We start from the raw sequence: 17,173 nt of genomic DNA on the forward strand, positions 1-17,173 counted from the left end.
CAACCCCTGCTTAATAGTGATTGTTTAAAATAATATAAAGAATACGGGGCTGAAGGGACAGAGCAGCAGGTGACAGTGTATACTCTCTTGCGGAGGACCTGAGTTTAACTCCCAGCACCCACACCAAACGTGTCACAAACATCAATAACTCTAGCTCCAGGGGATACGACACGCTCTTCTAACCTCTGTGTACGCCGGGCACACTCAGCAGTACATATACGTAAACGCAGGCAAAACAGTCACACAAATAAAATACATCTTAAAAAATGATATTTATTTACAAAGATAATAAAATGGGCACCCATCACGGACGGCATATATTTGCATTGGTATGTTCAACAGACACAGGGACTTCAGGCAAATGAACTGACAGAAATTATCCTTGAAGATAAAACATGGAGTTGGAGCTGTGGATGATATGGGGCACCAGAGAATCAGCGACGCCAAAACAGAATCTGCTGAAACACAACTCCATGGTGTATCTGTCAGCATCCTGTTACTATAACAAATGCCCAAGGTCAACCATTTAGATAGATAAAAGGTTACTTGGCTCACAGTAACTGAGGGTTCGGGGCCATGATTGTTGGGGCCTGTGTGGCACACGCTGGAGGGAGTGTGGCGGAGTGAAACTGTTCACCTCATAGCTGGCAAAGAGAAGAAGGGGCATGGGAACTTCATCATTTTCTGCAAGGGCACACTCCCAGTGACCTGGAGACCTTCCTGCCTCATGAAGACTCCATCACCTCCCAAGCCTTCAACACAGGGGCCCCCGCGTAAATACTTAAGACCCAAATCACAGCCTATGGTGAGACTTCCCTTTCCTCCTTTAATATAGTCAACATTAGGAAAGAACCTAGAATACGATAGACAATAAAAACTAATAGGAAAGTACATGAGAACTTTCACTCCAATAAAGTTAAAAATATAAATGTACTAGTCACACTTGCAGGTTAGGCTGGGGTCTTAAAATACATTAACTGGTGAAAATAAGAAAAATGCGATTGATAGGATATCATTTTATTTAATATTAAGAAACACATAAGTCACTTGTCTTATAGGACCGTGTCACCAGCTCTGTGAACGGCTGACAGCAGGGGAGAGAAGGGACAACATGGTGTGTGTACAGTGAACCTGTGCAGAAAGCAGAGAGGCTCCTGTCTCCTCCGTTAAGTCCATCCAAGCAGGGCTTTGAAGAGGTTCAAGAGGGTACCTGCTGGGTTCTGTGCTCCCAGGATGCTCCAGAGGACTCAGCTGCTACACATGGCAGCCAGGGAGCGGAGGGAGGCTTGGAAAGACAAGGAATTAGGGGGTACACATCCCACAAAACAAGGAAATGCATCAGCATCCATGGCAGCTGGGTACTGGCTCTCACGCTGGCGCTGATAACTGGTGGCCTCCCTTAACCACACTGAGCGGCACTGGAAGACGCTGCCTCAGGTAACTGCCCTGGCACACCCATGTGTGAGTACAGGGGACTGGGTAGAAACGCAGGGTGCCCAGGTCCTGAACAGTGAGCACCGTTTCAGTGCAAGAGAGGGCTCAGTGTGGGTGATGGATCGCTTACAGGTTTCTCAGTCTATTAATTGAGTAATTAAAAACAAACAAACAAAAACCCATTTACACACAAAACGTATCTGCCCAGGTGGATGACTTGAGCTGGCCCAGGAGGAAAGCTGGGGAGAAAGTGTGCCAGTAATGAGTTCTGAAGGGAAGAAAAGAGTAGAGGCTGGCCGCTGGCTTAGGGACAGAGTGTCTCAGGTTCTGAACATGTCACTAGCTCTCAAAGAGGCAGTGGTGGACTCGGCATTTAGTCAGAGACAGTTGGGACTTGCTGGGTTGGGACTTGAGGTTTAGGGTGGAAAAAAAGGGAAGGGTAAACATTTGAGGGCTGGGCTGGTAGGCACCTTGCCTCACATACCACCTGATGCCCCTTCTAAATCAAATAAGGGGATGTGATGGGTTCTTCACTACAGAGCTTGTTAGCGTCTGGTCTCCACACTGGGGACAGTGGCTGGAAATAGCACTTTTAAGAGTGAGAAAGACTGGACATGAGGGGATACAAATCCCAGAAAACAAGGAAATGTACTGGATCTGTTAGCAGCTGGGTACAGGATCTCAAGTTGGTCACAAAAGCTGGTGGCCTCCCTTGACCACACTGAGGGCACATGAAGAAGCCGCCTCAGACAACTGCCCCAGGGCATCCACGTGTAAGCACTGGGGACTGGGTAGGCTTGTGACAGAAAGTTTTCAGAGGGGTAGACGACATAGGAAGGAGCACTGATGTTCAAAACTGGGTCAGTTAGGAATCCACTCCTCACACCATCCCAGAGACCATAGACAAGCCAAGGGTCAAATGCATAGGCTGAGGCATCTATGGATGGCACGTGGCTTTCTCCAGATGCTTGGATGGGGACATTTCTTCTCATAGCTTGTTCTTGGGTGATGGCTCTCTCTGTGACTGAGCTGTGTTCCTCCTGCATCTATACCTCGATGCACAGGCTGAACGTCTGGTTGCCTTCACTGACGGCTACCCCTGTGGATGGGGATGACATCAGAGAAGAGCAGCTAGGAGGAGTGTGAGGCCCACCTGGGGAGGGGCTAAATGGACAAGGTGGCAACCACATGACAGCTTACACCAGAGAATGAGGAGGGCATGTTCTTTCCTTTGAGGGTGACAGTGGAACCTGGGGACTCACATATGCTCGGTGAGCACTTGGTTACTGAACCACACCCTGGACCCGATGTAGTCTGCCAATGAGACAGTATCCCAAATCAATGAAAAGTTCTTTCCTCTGAGCCTCAGGAAACCCCTCACCCTCATTCCAACAACCAGCCTGGAAGACTAGCAACCAGCCCCACAGACATCAGGGGACATGAAGATGGAAAGTAGAACATTCCAGAAAGATCTGGAACTCCTGTGTCAGAAGTAGGAACAGGAGAGGCTAGCTCGAAGGGGTGTGAGAAGGAAGCCTCCCCCAGCACCTCTTCTGTGAGCAGAGACTCGACTTCCTTAGCAGGCCACTGAGATGTGACCAGACATGACACTCATCTTTCTTTAACCCAAGAAAACGCAAGTTGCTCAAGCACTCTGTGCCCCCCAGCTGGTTCTGTCCCCACCATCCAGTCCACGCCCCTCAGCTACTGCCCCACCTTCCTGTGATCCAGCTTCCCTGTCTTCCCTTTTTCTCCTGTGTTTGGGTCCTGGGTCCTGGGTCCCTCGGCCTGCCTCACCTCCTCATTTTCCTGGGGCACACACAGAAATGTGGAAATGAATCTAACGAATGCTCTCGCAGCTGCAAAATCCCACCAGAAATCCTGTGATTGGCCCAAGCGTGCTCCTCCACTTGTATGCCTGCACTGCGATGGGTAGAAATGCATGTTGGACTGCTGTGTTTGCTGTAGAGACGCTTGTTGAAACACTTATTTCTGGCTCTAGGGGCAAGCTGCCCAGATTGCCGTTGAACAACCCTCGACCCTGTCGGCAGGTATTGCCTGGTTTATGCGGGTCAGCAGGCTTGAGCGGTCTACCTTTGCCTACGTTTTATCTTTGTTAGCAGTAGAGGACTGAGTTTACTGTAAAGAGGGGATGACCGAAGCATCATCACAGAAGGCAGAGGTAGCCACGGCCTTAAGAGGTGGTAGCAGAGGAAGGCTAAAGAGTCCCAGAGAGCAGCATGGCAGAAATGATGGAGGGCAGGGTAGAAGAGACCCTCTGAGGTGACAGCAAGAGAGAGAGAGAGAGAGAGAGAGAGAGAGAGAGAGAGAGAGAGAGAGAGAGAGAGAGAGAGAGAGAGAGAAACCAGGGGTAGAAACTACTGGTCCAGATCTCTAGAAAAGCTCCCAGGAAGATGGTAAGCCATAAGGTCCCAAGCAGCCTGGCCTGAAACACTAGGTGCTGGAGCTGCTGAGGGGCTCAAGCCGGAGGCCCAGCCAGGAGCTGTGACACTAGCAGAGCCTGCTTGCCTCTCCTTACCCCTGGAAGCTGGGGGTTACCGATAGCAACCCAGTGCTGGACTGCTCATTAAAGCCCAGGGCTGGGCTGGGGGTGCGGGTGGGGGTAGTTAGCCTCCAGCCTGGAGCACTGAGAGTCCTGCCTCTAAATCTTTGAGCAACAGGCTACCGGCTCTCTCTCTCAGGGCTTGAGCTGGAGTCTCTGGCTCAGGCACTCAAGGGCTGGGACTGCCTGTACCTCAGGGAGTTATTTCTTCACTTCTTTTTCTTTCTTTCTTTCTTTTTTTTTTTCTTTTTTTTTTTTTTAGCCTGCTCTACAGTCTGTCACCACAGGCTTTTTTTTTTTTTAAGATTTATTTATTATTATGTATACAGTGTTCTGCCTGCATGTACACCTGCAGGCCAGAAGAGGGCATCAGATCACATTATAGATGGTTGTGAGCCACCATGTGGTTTCTGGGAATTGAACTCAGGACCTTTGGAAGAGCAGGCGTTCTTAATCACTGAGCCATCTCTCCAGCCCCCTTCTATCTGGGACAAGCACAAGGACTCCAGTTAGCGGAGTGGTAACACACCCGCTTACTTAGCATCCAGCTTTTACCTATGAGCCAACAAACCCCGTGTTCCAATAGACTTCAGAGGAAAGCCTGTAGCCAGCAAAGTTGGGGGAAGAAGAAAAAAAACTTGGCCAAATATGAAGCATTTACTAAACCAGCTATGATATCTCAAAGATAAGGATCTGCACACTTCGAGATAAGAATAGGATGGGGAGGGGGGGAAGGGGAGGAGCACTCAGGACAGTATGCTTCCAAACCCTGAAGACAAATGACAAAGCTGAAGAAATCCCCCTGAAGATGTCACAAAGTTAGAATGGTGACAATTACGAGAGAAGATTAAAAAAATTAAAGGGCAAACCACAAGTCTAATATCCAAATAACAGGACAGAAAGTAGAGGAGATTTCACCACACCAAAGACCTACTTCAAGAAAATGTCAGCCGGGCAGTGGTGGCTCACGCCTTTAATCCCAGCACGCAGGAGGCAGAGATAGGTGGATTGCTGTGAGTTCAAGGCCAGCCTGGTCTACAAAGCGAGTCCAGGACAGCCAAGGCCACACAGGGAAATCTTGTCTTGAAGAAAAAAAGAAAGAAAGAAAGAAAAAAAAGAAAAGAAAAGAAAAAGGAAAAGAAAGGAAAATGCCCTAAAATCTGAAGCACTCTAGGGGCCTGGGGCTTATCTGTGGGGCCGTAGGCAAATTAAAACAGACCCAGGCAAAGTGTATTATTGTGAAGTATCAGGGTACTCATGCTAGGATGTAGGGTTTAGATGCCATTGATGAAATTTCCTCCACATTGTGAACTGTTAAAAGGCAAGGCCAGGTGAGACCTGTAAGAGGCAGTTGCCTCAAAGACTCTTCAAAATAAAGTCAGCCTTGGATCTCATTGCAGATTAGTAGATGGCTGAGCTGTTAGAAAATAACCATATCGCTGGGCAGTGGTGGCACAAGCCTTTAATCCCAGCATTTGGGAGGCAGAGGCAGGTGGATCTCTGTGAGTTCAAGGCCAGCCTGGTCTACACAGTGAGTTCCAGGACAGCCAGAGCTGTTACACAGCGAAACCCTGTCTGGAAAAGCACCCCCCCCCAAAAAAAAAAAAAAAGAAAAAGAAAAGAAAAAAGAAGAAAATCCCACGTCATCCTGCCTCTCATAAATGGCTCTCCAGCCAGGTATCCAGAGCCACTCAGGGGATCTCTAGCACAGTGAGGTGTCCCCCAGCCGCACCTGGACTGTTCTTCATCCTTTGGTCCAGTGTATCTACACTGTATATGCTGCTCTCCTGCTGGACAACCATCTCAGCATTAGACTCAAGATCACAGTGACTCCTATTTTTGTTAATTGTGATTCCCAAAGCAAGAGCAGCTATGCTGGCAGTTTGAACACGCCAGAGAAAAGCTGTAGAGTGCTTTAAAAGAAAAAGGTGAAAGTTGTTACAAGGGCAGAAAGCGCCCAGGTGAGGCTGCTACAGACCATGCACGGCAAGATGATCTGTGGGGTGTGTAGGAAAACACAGCAGTGCTGCATCTAGGCCTCTGTTTGGGGGTCACGGTCGACTCCCTCAGTGGAGAAGGGTGTCTGCATCAACAGGTTACTTGGGGAGATGAAAGTAGATGCCAACAAAAGTAACTTTTAAAAAGCTAAACAAAAGGGTGGGCTCTCATTCTCTGCCAAGATTGTCAACACTGAGCACCTAAGAGATGAGGAAGGTGATGTGATTTTCATAGGGGTGTATCTGTAACCGTAATCTAAATGAAGGGCCTGGCCAAGTTCTGGCCCTGAGGGTGCTTCTACTGGGCCACATGAATTTCAAAGAGACGAAATTTAGGATGGAAAGGGAGCCACTTAAGGGTAACACTGGAGGCCAGGAGCCTGGGGGAGGATGGAGGTGGCTGGGCTGGGAGCCAGGCTCCTAGACCGCTTGGATCTGAGAGCGGCAAAGGGGCTGAAATAAAAGGGAGCTGGGACCCTGGAGCCTGGGAATTGGGGGAGGGCGGGAGGAGGGAGGCAGGTCAAACCAGGGAACTGATAGCAGGGGTGTAAGACAGAAAGGAAAGAGTCCCAGGTCCCAAACCGACATCCTTGTCCCCAACATCCTTACCTGATGCTGGGAGGCCCGAGAGAAAAGATGGTTGTAGAGGGGGCGTGATGTTAGGGCTGGCAGCTGCGGAGAGGTGGGTAAAGGAACAGGAAGGTTTACTTACTAAATAAGGAAGGGACAGCTGGAGAGGGAGGGGTCCTGGGGGCTCGGGGCAGAAGCAGCTCATTACAACCTCTGGTGCCAGGGAGGAGGCGAAATGCAGGGAGGCTGGCTCGCCCTCGCTAGAACTAAACTGTGGTCTGCTGTTAACAAGCTTAGGACCATACACACCGGATCCTGAAGTGTACTGGACGGAAAAAGCCGAGGAGGTTCTTGGGTGGCCACGAAGCTCCCGCCTTCTCCCCACTCACTCCAACGGAGACAGCAGTCACACCTGTGGGCCGCCCAGTAGTTTCCAGCAGTCTGCCATTGGGCCCTACACTACGCGGGTGCTTTTATGCTAGAGTGGGAAGCAAAAAAAAAAAAAAAAAAAAAAAGCCACGTGACGAAGGCAGGCCTGGCCTCTTGGGGGTGATTTTGAATGGCTTGAAGAGGGTGGGGGAAGGGTCCAGCCATTTGTTTTTCCAGAAACAAAGGCAGACAGACCCAAGGGAGGCCCGGACAGAAACCGATCTTGTCTTTGGAGTCTGTAGAAAGAAATCAAGTCTGAGGTTAGGGCGCAGGAGCTGGGTAGTTCTGCCGGGTAATGAGGAACCCGCCTGACTCCAGTCTGAAGGCAGGAGCCATTACGATATTTTGTTTGAAATATTTCAATTTACTGTAAGAACCGAGTTGCTGGTTTTAAGTCTGTTTCCTGAAGCCTGCCCTGCCCTAACCCATGACCTTGACTTGATTTTTGAGACCACCTGAACCCCTGCCTGGCCCTTATTTAAGAGGTAGTTGCACCCCTAATAAAATCAAGCTTGCTTTAAATTTGCTTCAAAATTGTGATAGTGGTCTTATCCTCGCCCAGTGGGATTAAGAGGGTCTAGAGCAGTGGGGAACCTAGCTGCCCAGCCACCAGTGGAGGGGACAGGCCCTTCCAGGAACTCAAGGGAGGGACAGAGAGACAGGGTCAGTGCATCAGGTGGGTGATCTATCCCACCTGCCACGTCCTAGGGCCCTCGAGGAGTTTTGATTACCACAGGCGAGTCTGGGTTTGAGTTTCCTCAGTGAGGCCGTCTTTTGGCCTGCAGAGCCAGTGTTAGAAACAGCCAGGAGGCTTGGAAGGCGCCCTAGACCAGCAGGGCCCCTGGACATAGGGAGAAGGGGGCTCTGCCAGGGTGTAGACCTCTCTGGTTCCTCCAGTATCCAGCTGCTAGGGAAAGGAGGTGGATGCGATCTTAGAGCGAGGCACTCCTGGGCCTCCTTTCTGGTTGTTAAGCTGAGATAACCTTCGCATCTCCCCCAGTTGCTTGTGGACTCCTGATTAGGGCTGCTCCAAGCAGTGGGTGTTTCTAAATGCATCTTTTGCGATGACTCTGGGTTTGCCAGTTTCTCCTGCATTCACGCTGTTGGGTTTGGAGGTGGAAGCCGAGAAAACTCACTTCAGAGACAGAAGCTTAAAATGCAAGCTTTATTTTCTGTGTGCACAGGGAGGTGGCCAGTTTCTGGTCTGAACACCTCCTCCCCCCCCCCCCCAAGGCAGATTGTACAACAGTTTGAAAGGATGGGAACAGGAGCTGGGTGGGGTGTTGTATTGACCAATCATATTTTGGCATTGAGCAAGGAAGTAAAAGTGGGTGACTGGGCCTTTCCAGGTCACCCGGTTTCAGGACCCTGGACTCAGCTTTTTGGGTCACGTCCTCCCTTGGACTTTGGTCTGGAATGTAGCGGGCAAGCTTTAAGTCAAGGCAACACATTTACAGCCTGTGTGCCTTAGTTCAGATAACGAACAATGGCCACTTCCCTCTTGCATCCTTTACTGGCTAACGGACAAACATGAAACACCTGAAGCAGGGGAGGAGTTGCATTCCAGGTCTGGGAATATGAACTCAGTTTTGACCCTGCCAGCAAGATGGAACTTGTTCCTGAGATGGCTGGATCCAGAAAACTGTCTCCTAACAGTGTAGCTTTTAACTAATATGTTTTGAAGCCAATTATTTATATAGTAATGACCAGGCACCATTCCCCCCTGTTTTCCAATTGGAACACATTTTAATCAATGAGCAATATTCCAACAATAGGAGACCAGTTCAGAAAATTATACAGTGAGAGGTTTTTTTGAGAAAAATGTAATAAAAGTTTATTGATTAACAAGGAAAATTGCTCACGATATATTATGAAACGAGAAAAGCGAGTTACCATGCAGTTTAGGCAAGTTGACTGAGCGGGTGCTGGAAAGACTGTGCATAAAAGTAGGTCTGAGCTGTGCATGCCCCAGTGGTGACACGGTGACCCCCGAGGGCTAGAACAATAGGAGATTATGTTTTGCAATTATATGCGTACACATTTTCTGCTTTTTGATAGCAAAGATCTATTAGTGTGGTAATAGAAGATAAATTATCTGATAAGGATCCTGTTATTTAAAATAGGAACTGAAGAAAGAGCAGATAAAAGCCCGGAAGCTTCTGTTTGGTGAATAATAAGGTGTTCGGCAGAAGGTGACAAAGCCAGCTGTAAGAGACAGCGTTTGAATCTGTGACGGGTGGGGAAGGATGGGTCAAAACTTAAGGGTCTCATTAGGCTTGACCGTGTCAACCTGGCTAGGTCACCCGTGATTTGAGTCTGTGAGGGTGTTTCCAGGGACAGCGGATCCCTGGGGCTCTGTCTGATAACTCCCAGCAGTCACCCTACTGGGAGAAGGTGAGCCTGGTTGGAAGAGTGGGTCTCTGAGGCATGACATTAGGGCTGTCGTGTCCCCCCCACACCCCCAATCTTTTCTTTACTCGTTACCATCCTTATGTTTAGCTGCTCAGTTTTCCTGACCCCCCCCCCCCCTTTGCTGTGTGAACTGACCCTTCTGAACCATGAACAAAACAAATCCTTTCTCAGCTAGGTGTTTTCTGTCAGGTGTTTTGTCACAGGGCCAAGGACATAGCTCGGTGGGTAAAGGTGCTTGCTGCCATGGCTAACCACCTGCGGACAAGCCCCAGGACCCATATGGTGAAAGGAAAGAACTGACCCCACCCCCACCCACCCCCGTTGTCTTCTCATCTCCACATGCACACCATGACATGTGCAACTGACTCACAAACACAATTAAATATTTTAAAAGTAATGAATACAGCACCAGTGGAGAGGCATCGTCCAGCCCCAAGCATTTTCAGCGTATCACATAGCCCGGAGCGCTTGTGGCAACACACAGAGAGCTGAAAAACACACACACACACACACACACACACACACACACACACACACACACTGAAAGTTTTCTCGGTCTGCAGGTCTGAGACAGGGGGTTGCTTTGTGACTGTCTAGCAAGTTCTCTGCTGATGCTGACACTACTCAGTGAGGACCCAAGGTGCCCTGAAGCCCCAGCCCTGCCTGGAAGATGTCAAGACTGTTTCACACGGCTCTGGCCTCTTACAGTGTTGTAAAGAATCTACAAAACCATCTGGGCCCAGAGCTTTCTGCAGAGCATTATTGAGACACCGTTCCACTCCCACCTGGAGCCCCTCCATCCCGCTCAGAGGCCTCACTTCATGCCACGGCCCCACAGAGATCGTCCCTTGTGCATTCGCTTGATGAAATTAGCTGCAACTATCTCCCAGTGCCAATGTTTGTGGGCTCAGTTTAGCTTCGTGCCGTTTTATGATACAAATGGGAACTGCTGGTACTGTCCGTGACAAGAAGTGCCAAGACAAGTGACTGACAAGTTCCCCCAGCTGTGCCGTCGGGCCTAGGCCACCCTCTGCACCCTGCCGTTGCTCGTGTGGTCAAATGGCATTGGCCACTGCTAGCTTTGGGTGTGCCCCACATTGCACACTCTCATCCAAGCTGCGTTGAGTCCATCTGGTGGAGTTCATCCAGAACCTTCTCGTGCCAGGAGCCCTCTGCAGAGTGGCGGTTGGTGACACTTCTACTTTCTTCAAAGCTCCGTGAGCTAGCTCTTCTTCTTTCCTAGGCTGCTTTTATTATTTATATTTTTTCCTAGAAAGTTGCCCGTTTCATTAAGCATTCAGAGAATAATGAGCATAATTATGTGCGGCACGGTCTCACGATTTAAAAATCTCTTTAGAAGTTAAACCCCATTTCTCTGTGGCATGCATTCACGTGCTCCCTCCCTCCTTGCCTTCTCACTTTCTTTCAAGCATTGGCCAGTAGCCAACTTTGTGAATCTCATGGGGAGGGGAAATTATTTTATTGATAAATACTAATGAAAAACATTTAAAAATACAAAGTGATTTCTGCTTTTCAATGTATTAATTTCCCTTATCTTCAGGTTTTGGGTCTTTTTGTTTTATTTATTTTATTTTATTTTATTATTTGTTTTGATTGCTCTTTTCCTAGAATTTAGATTTCCTGGCTTGGTTACCAATTTTACTTTTTATTATGAAGTATCTCAAAACTGTTGAAAAGCACTGAGAACAAGATAATAAGTACCTACCCAGGTAACGAGGGAAGTTAAACAGGCTCGTAGCCCACCACGCCGACACCAGCATGTAGTGGGGGGGGGGGCTCCCATTCCTCTCATCAGCTCCTCACGTCTCCGCTACGCCACCCTTGCGTGTGTCTCTCGGTCGCATGTAGACTTGTTTGGCACATGTTAAAGTTTCTGTTATCACACCCTAAATCTCAGTTGGTAACTGTTTTCCCATCCACATGTTCCTGAGATCCAACCTCCTTGGTAAGCTCACGACTGCTTCCCAGCTCTGTGAGGTGCCTGGCTTGATGAGTGGAGAACCAGCTCCCTGTTGGCGAACACCTGGGCGGCTGAGGTAGATGTCCCTGTCGCTCCCCTCCACTGTGTCCATCGTTGTGGAAATGATGCGTCTGGAGTAGCAGCCTGTCATGTTACATATAGGTACATGTGTCTGTGCATATGACTATAGTGCCAGAAGATGGGGTCAGAACCCCTGGCACTGGGTTATCGTTAGTGGTGAACTGTTTGACGTGGGTGCTGGGGACTGAACTGGAGTCCTCTTCAAGAGCAGCAAGCCCTCTTAACCACCGAGCCACCTCTTTGTCATTTCGAAGTACATTTCCCGATATTTCGTTATTGTTGTTGCTGTTGTCTTATTTTGTGTGTCTGAGTGTACACATATGTAGCCGTGTCATGTGTTGGTGTGAGAGCATTTGGAGACAGGATCTCTTGGTCCTTTCCTCAGTGTGGTGCAGGCTAGCTGGCCAGAGAGTTTCCAGTGACATCTCTGGCTCTGGCTCCTACCTGCCCACAGGTGCGCTGAGATGACAGGTGCCCACTCCCACACCCAGTCTGACATTGGTTCTGAGCCCTGAAACTTACACCCTCAAACCTCCATGGCGAGAGCTATGCTCAGCGAGCCGCCGCCCCAGCCTCGCCTCATGCTTGCCCCTTACACGTCACCTCCTCTTGGTCGCTGTCTCGTCGCCTTTGCTCATCTTCTAACCCGCCTTTCTCTTCTTCCTCCCGAGCTGTGGCACCTCCCTCTCAAAAGCCAGCGGCTCACCCTGCACTAGTTAGGAACACTTGGTACGCCTCGTTCCTTCTGCGGCTTGGGTGTTTGCTTTGACTTTAATCATCTTTAATATTTAATGGGTATTTATTAGTGTTGGGAGGGAGTAGGTGTCATGCTGTGGGGGTCAGGAGATGACTTGTGGACTCTTCTTCTTCCATCATTACAGGTTCCAGGGAAACCGTGGTCATCCGGCAGTAGGTGTCTTTACCCACTGAGCCAGTGCCTAAATTTGAATGTTGCTTCTTTTAATTTTATAGATTTCTCTCTCTCTCTCTCTCTCTCTCTCTCTCTCTCTCTCTCTCTCTCTCTCTCTCTCTCTGTAATATGGGCTGTTTTTTCTCTTGTCCTGTTACCTCACCTACCACTTCAGAGGGAGAGCAGAGGACGTTAGAAGTCCTTGAAGGTTTTTTTCTTAATATACAGACTCTGACCCTCCAACTCCAACCGAGTGCCAACAATTCACTGCAGGCCTCACGCTAACCACCAGGGTCGGCATCGGACTCCACAGCTTTGAAGACGCCAACTCCAAAGCCTGCCTTTCCTTCAGATGGCAGCTGGTGGGAGCCTGGGATACCTACACTTCTGATGGCTTCCTATAAACTGGGGGTGGGGGGAAGGAGCTCCCCTAATGTTCCTCCTCAGTTTCAACTACTTAGTAATATGACTCAAAGGACTCTGGAAAGGCCAAGACATGGAAGTGGCAGGGCGTGGGGGAGGGGTCCCAAACTTCGAGGCATGCTACCTTACCAGGACTTCTGGTGTCGACCATGGAAGCTCTCTGTGTCAGCCGGCTTCCCGTCACTGTGACAAAATGCCTGAGGCAGCCATGAAGAACATTTCTTTGGCTTAAGGGTTCAGAAGCTTCCGTCTGTGGTCTCTTGGCCCCGTTGCTTTGAGTGCAGGGTGGGGCAGAGCGCCAAGGCAGGGCGCGCTCAGCAGAGCAAAGCTGGTCCTCCATAGCAGGATGGAAGTTGGCAGTACAGAAGGACCCAGGGCCCCACTACTCCCTTCAAGACCACAGATCCAGTGACCTAACTTCCGCCCTAAAGGATGCGCTCCCTTTGTAATAGCAAGGCAGGCAGGCAAGCAAGCCTTCAGCACTCTACTGTCATATTCTCCAAGCCCTGCTGCTCAGGGAGAAAGAAAGCTTCATTGACTAGGCAAGAGCGGTTAGCATTCTTGGCTCGCCCTTCCCAAGGCCCGGGCTAGATTGGCAATACTAACCCACTGTATTCATACCTCAGTCCTCCTGGTGACCAGCCCCTGACCCTGAATCTACGTGGGGACTCCCTTCATCAACATCTCATTAGCATAGAAGAGAATACAGCTCACACTTCCGGTGCCAGGGTTTTGTGAGTTGTGAACCAGGCCCCCAGGACAAGGACCCATGCTTACTTTCATTCTGTGTTGAACAGCCCATTACCCAATCACTGAGCTACTGTTCTTTTCAGTCTTCCTTCTATCCCTATATGTCAGGCAGTGATATTCCATTAACTGGCTTTTCTGCGTGGGCCTTAGACCCTGGGATTGTGTGTCAGCCTGACTGGGTATAAGGTGTGCAGGTCCTGCTAAGTCTAATTCTGGCTGTTTCCTTGAAGATGTTTTCAGATGAAACTTACCTTTAAGTTAATGGGCTGAGCAAAGTCTTTGCCCTCCACTCTATGCGTGGGTCTCAGCACATCAACTGAGGACCCCGAGGATGAGAGAAGATTTCTGGCTATCTTTAAACTGTGACACTGGCTTTTCCCTGCCATTGGGTTTAACTAAGACACCTCATCTGGGTCGGCCTAGCTTGACCACTTTCTTTCTGGGTCTTGAGCGGCTACTCACAGACACACCCGCAGGTCATGGAATGTGCTCTCCTTTGTAACTATTAGCTAATTTCTTTCAGTATACACAGCAGTATTGCTTAGTGATGGGGAATGTGGCAGGTGATTTTTGTCATTGTGTGAACCTCCTAGGGTGGGTGTACTTACCCAGGCCCAGATGAATGGGCCTATTATACCCCAAAGCTCAGTGGTGTACTGAATGGTAGATACTGTGATGTATGTGGTACATTGTGAACTAAAGTGTTTTCTCTCTTTCTTCTTCTTCTTCCTCCTCCTCCTCTTCTTCTTTTCTTTTCTTTTTTCTCTCTCTCTCTGTCTCTCTCTCCCTGTCTCTGTCTCTCTCCGTCTGTCTCTGTCTCTCTCTCCGGCCTCCTCTCTGCCCCCTGTCCCCCCCTCCCTCCCCCTGTCTCTGTCTCTTAATTCTGTTTCCCTGGAGAACTCACTGGCCCCTGATTATTACAGGATTAGCCTAAAACAGCTTACTAATCCAATCAACAAGTTTGAGTTATTTGAAATATCTAGGCTTCCACCTGTACATACAGAGAATATAGAGACATGGCATGGCCACTGCTCGGGTGATTTTCCAGCAGTTACAGGAGCTGCATCAGACCGTAAGAGCAAACCCCTAAGATCAGTCAACATGCCGGCCAGCAGCAATAAATGGGCTACTTTTAAAAAAGGGGTGAGGAGCCAGGCACAGGGTGCATTCCTGTAAACCCAGGAATCATGGAGGCAGAGGCAGGCGGATCACTGTGAGTTCGAGGCCAGCCTGGTCTACAAAGTGAATCCAGGACAGCCAAGGCTACACAGAGAAACCCTGTCTTGAAAAACCAAAAGGACAGAAGGACACAAAGAGGGAGGGGGATGGGCTGGGGACACTGGAGGGAGTGGGGAGGGGGAGGGGGAGGATATTTGGGAGTGGATATGATGGAGACATATTGTTTAGATGTACGAACTCATCAAAGAATAACATTCTACCTGAAAAAAGAAAAAAATATTTTAAAAAATACAACTTCTGAACTTCCACTATTACTGCTGGAAATTAAAATGATACAGTGATGTGACCACTTTGAGGGGAAAAAAATAGTGAGTGAGGACACCTCCCCTTGGAGAACTGAGTATCACAGTTCTTGTCCTTGGTGACTGAAAAGAGTGAAGTGAACAAGTGAGCGACCTGAGCTGCTTCCTGTGTGTCTCTGGGATGGCCTCTGAAGCAAAAAGTCCCGGGGGACGGTTTATAGCACAGACCCTGACGAAAGTGCCTGCCCGTGGCCAATGCATGGGAGATGACGTGGGGGAACGTGGTCCAGAGCGGGGAGAACTGCTCTTCCCCAAAGTGAAAATCACTGGGGAACAGAGGTAAGTTGCTTCTCCTGAAGTGAAAGACTGCTGTTGGGGCAGACTGGAGCCAGACACTTCTGGCACCTGAAGTGGAAAAGACTTGTGTCTACCATCCAATATGTCCCCTGCAGACACAGCTCTGCAGAGTCACAAGTAAAAGGAGCATAGTGCTCTTAAGGAAGGCGTCAGAAGGCTGGAGCAGACAGAAAGATAAAACCCCAGAAGCCAGCAAATGGGAAGGGAGAACATGGCTTATTGGGGCAAAGTGCAAAGCAACCAGGGATGACTTTAGTCCACTGGCTTGTCAAAATATTAAAACGATGGATGCGCCAGGCATTAGAACTGGCTCATGGCTGGGGGGTGGGGGGAGGCTTGGAGTGTTCAGCCCTTGCTGACTGATGGGGGCTTCTACACATTAAATATGTAGACACACTCGATAGCTAGACAGGTCCTAGAGCTGTCAAGGCACCCTGCAAGGTGAAGCTACTCAGATCCTGTGAGGAGCTGGGAGCAGCTGATAGGACCACCTTGGAACGCTTAGATCAGAGAGCTGATAGCGTGTACACAGCAAGCTGGCAATACCTCATTTCCCAGGTAGGAGGCCCAGCAGCACGGAAGGTCCCTGAAGACACCCCAGCAAGAAATGGACAGTCAGGAAGAGTCCTTGAGCTTACACATAGCTGCAGAATCAGAGCTGCCTTTAAAAACTGTTTTATATTTGTTTGTTTGTTTTTTGGAGTCAGAGGGCAACCTGGGAGAGTTGGGTCTACCTTTCCACCATGGAGGCCCCAGGGATGGGACTTGGGTCGCCATGTTCTGCAGCAAGCAGTTTTCTCCACCGAGCCGTCTCACCAGCTCCAGAGACTCTCTTCGATCTGACCCTGAGGGTGAGTGAAAACATGAGGGCCACCCTCTGACCCTGGGATCCACCTCACTAGAAGCTGGAGTCAGAGAACTAGAGGTCAGCAGGGAGGATGCGAGCCCCAGTGGCCGAGAGTTGGGAGTGACCACTCAGCAGAAGACGGATGGCGCACAGGCCATACAGAGCCGGGATGTCCCTTGTCCCTCCACCACAGCCCCCTCGGGGCTTCCTGGGAATACCAAAATCAAGTTTTCTTGCCTGTTCCCCCATGACATCTGCAGCTGCCTCCCCTGGGGACTGAGGGCTCCGATGCTGAGAAAACATGCAGCAAAGTCCTCAGACCCAGGGCATGTTGGTCAGCAGGGTGAGGACAGGGGCAGGGCCAGGTGGGGATGGTCCTTTTTCTTTCTTTATCATGGTCTTGCTTTGCTCTCGGAGCAACAGGCAGAATTAACTGAGCAATCCACTGAGTGGTTTTCTTCTTTTGGCCTGGGGGGGGGTGCATATGGGTTTGTTATACTGTTCTCTGCTCCAGGGACCCCACCAGTCATTACTCCCACACCCCATGGGCTATCATTCTACATTCCAAGTGGGTGGGGCATCCTTTGTGGGGCTCACTGTACTGTAGGCCAATATCTCCGCTTTAACACCGCTTTGCACTTTAACAGTATGATGTGCAGATCCAAAGCGAACAGAATTTAATTTTGAAGTAGGACAATGGGAGAAGCGTTCATTTGGAGAGGCTGGGCTTACGAGAGCAAGGCTCCTCCACTCTTCCGGGTGCTACACAGCCTTATCCTAAGCAGGGCAGCTCTTATCCCAGCTGTCACAAGTGTAGCCCTGACCTCACTTCCTTCACAGCTGCCAATCTCACTTCCTTCGTCCCAGCGCCAGGCCCAGCGCTCTTCTTGCCCACATCTGTCCCTCCACCTGCCCCAGTCAGTCTTGCTCGCCACTAT

The 17,173-nt window shown here is 49.6% G+C and overlaps 1 long non-coding RNA gene across 1 annotated transcript; it reads right to left on the bottom strand.

Moving 5' to 3' along the window:
• Positions 1 to 253: 253 nt before the first annotated feature.
• LOC311588324 lies at positions 254 to 7,041 on the bottom strand. The gene is made up of 3 exons (XR_014776152.1): positions 6,874 to 7,041; positions 6,604 to 6,666; positions 254 to 2,533 (listed from the first exon to the last, which is right to left on the bottom strand). It is a non-coding gene; the product is annotated as an uncharacterized lncRNA (long non-coding RNA).
• Positions 7,042 to 17,173: the final 10,132 nt, after the last annotated feature.

Source organism: Acomys minous, assembly GCF_964271855.1.
Source record: "Acomys minous genome assembly, chromosome: 17".
NCBI classification, from domain to species: domain Eukaryota; kingdom Metazoa; phylum Chordata; class Mammalia; order Rodentia; family Muridae; genus Acomys; species Acomys minous.